The sequence below is a fragment of the Carya illinoinensis genome, chromosome 12 (assembly GCF_018687715.1).
Source record: "Carya illinoinensis cultivar Pawnee chromosome 12, C.illinoinensisPawnee_v1, whole genome shotgun sequence".
Classification (NCBI taxonomy): Eukaryota; Viridiplantae; Streptophyta; class Magnoliopsida; order Fagales; family Juglandaceae; genus Carya; species Carya illinoinensis.
Genome location: NC_056763.1, coordinates 15,550,457 through 15,553,230, shown reverse-complemented (window position 1 = coordinate 15,553,230; position 2,774 = coordinate 15,550,457).

The window sequence follows — 2,774 nt, the reverse complement described above, 5'->3', positions numbered from 1 at the left end:
CGCCCGTGTCGACCTTTTATCTAATAAATGCATCCCTTCCAGAAGTTAGGATTTGTTGTACGTATTAACTCTAAAATTATTACGGTTATCCGAATAGCAGATACCATCAAACAAACTATAACTGATTTAACGAGCCATTCGTAATTTCACAGTCTAAATTAATTCATACTTACACATGCATAGCTTAATCTTTGAGACAAGCATATGACTACTGGCAGGATCTTGAAAATATGCTCATAATATAATCATCTCTTTTTCATCTTTTGATTTATTTATAATTTTTGTTTGGTTTATATTTTTGACATATTTAGTAAGGGAAGAAACGATACTATTTAGTGTAAAAAAAGACCTAAATGGCGTCGCACAGTAGATGGCCGAATTTATATTTTTTGCCCTTTTCGTTATTAAAACGGCACCGTTTAGGATTGTTTATAATCCAAACGGCGTCGTTGACGATGACTCCCAATCCGGTTCTTCCTTCACCTTGCTCAGCCCAAGGCACAAACGATGAGTTTGAGTGCCTTTCAACCAATAATGAGATTGGCTTACCACCCACCTATTTCACTTTTATTATTATTTTTTTATTTTTTTATTTTTACTAAGTAAGTAACTATTAGTAAAATTATATAATTTTTTAATTATTAAGAATATTAAAAAAATACTTAAAAAATAAAATTTTGAAATACACTAAGAGTAGTAAAGGGGTGGTAAGTGAGTGGTAAGCTTATTATTATCCATTTGAATATTTAGTTTACAGTTTATCTCAATATATCTCAAATTAATTATTGATAGAATCTATTATTTTTTTAATTTTTTATAAAAATCTTAAATTCATATCAACTTATTTCATATATTTTAACCTAAAAGTTAAATTCATATTAATCAAAAATAGTTAAACTCATCTCAATAAGACTCACAAAATATTACTATTTACAACTCAATTCAATTCATCTCAACGTTCAAACGTAATTTTAGAAAATCTTACAACAACCGTAAATACTAATGAAATGTTTTTTTAATTAAGACCATTTATTTTAGGGGAGGATTGAATAGTGAATTGAGATAAGATAAAAATTGAATGAAATGTTATTATAATATTATTTTTTTAAATTAGGTTTATTTTGAAATTTTAAAAAAATGAATTATTTATTATATTTTATGTAGAAGTTTGAAATAGTTGTAATAATTAGATAAGATGAGATGAGTTGAGAGGCTCTCTCAATCCAAACAATCCATGAGTTCTAAAAAATAATACTAGAGAAAATATTAAATTAAAATCTTATTTGAATATAATTTTTTAATAATATTTTATTATAAAATCTTAAAACATTGTATTATTTTTTTAGGAGTTTAAAAAATTATAAAAATTAAATAAAAATTTGAATATTTAAATTTAAAAATATTTTATATTTAAATAACATTAAAATGAATAAAAATATTTGATAATACTTTAATATCCAAACCTACCTTGAGTCTACTACAGGAATAGAATATACAGCAATAACAGTTCTATTTGTGTGAAATGGCTTTCGATTTTGGTATTCTAATTTCCATTTTTTTGTTCCACGTCACCGCAAAGCAGAAGATGTGCGGGATGTTTTAAATAATAAATACTATGTAGTATTTTGTGGTTGAGAGTTCAAGAAGTATTATTTTGAAATTTTTCTCGTGCTCGTACTTGTTTTATCGCACCTTGTACGTTTATGTTTTAACAATAGTCTTCTTGATATGGGTTTGGGGAGGGATATTTATACCCAGCCGATGTTAGTTGGGCTTGGGCAAAACAATGAGCCCGTGTCAAGGCCTTACCCTCCCATGGATCCAAAATTGCCAAAAGGGCGTAGCCCTCTAGTTGCATCAGGTGAAAAATGGTGCATCCTGCAGGAAACAAGACGAAGAAGGACAGATGAGACATGCCGAATTTGACATCCCCTGTGACACCAAGCATAAGGACTTACACCGACTGTCGAGACTAGAAATGATTGCGTTGCTCACCCACTGTCGAGACACCCTCTAGAAGCCACGTTGCATTAAAAACCTCATCTCGAACATCACGTCATATTAAATATCTTGGCTAAGAAATTTGCAGGTGAGACGAACAAACCTTGACACGGGATACAAAATTTCCCCCCTATAACATCGTATAAAAGTTACATTCAATGTACAAAGAACTCTTTATTAACTCAATTATTAATGAACTACTACTCCCTATATAAGAGACTAACTTAAGCATAACCACCCCGAACCCACCTTTATCTTCGTGTTTGTAGGTGAGGATCGTGAATTGAGTTGTTGGAACCTTATCCGAGCATACAAAACACGACGTTAATAGTGGCGCTGTTTGTGGGATTATCTTATAGATGTTACGTGTCCTTTTGTATGCCATCAATGACCCATTCTCAAACAACTTGAGGACCAAAAGTTTTATCAAAAGACATGGAAGCACATTTTGTAAAAGATGGAACAATTGGTGAATACTCTAACCACACAAGTGGAAACACTTCTTAAGGAGAATGAAGCCCTACGAGAAGACACTACCAAGCTACTTGAGACAATGAGCCTAGTCATAACAGGCAAGGTGAGATGTAAGGCATAGGAGGGATGGATGTTGATGACGAAGAAAAGAAGAAGATGCAGCATGAGCTATGCAACTTCATGGGCAAGATGAGGAGATGGCTAAAAAGGTAGAGACGACTAGATGCTTACTAGCATGAATTTGTTTTACAATGTGAAAGTGATGGTCATGCCATTACCACCAAAATTTAGAATTCCCC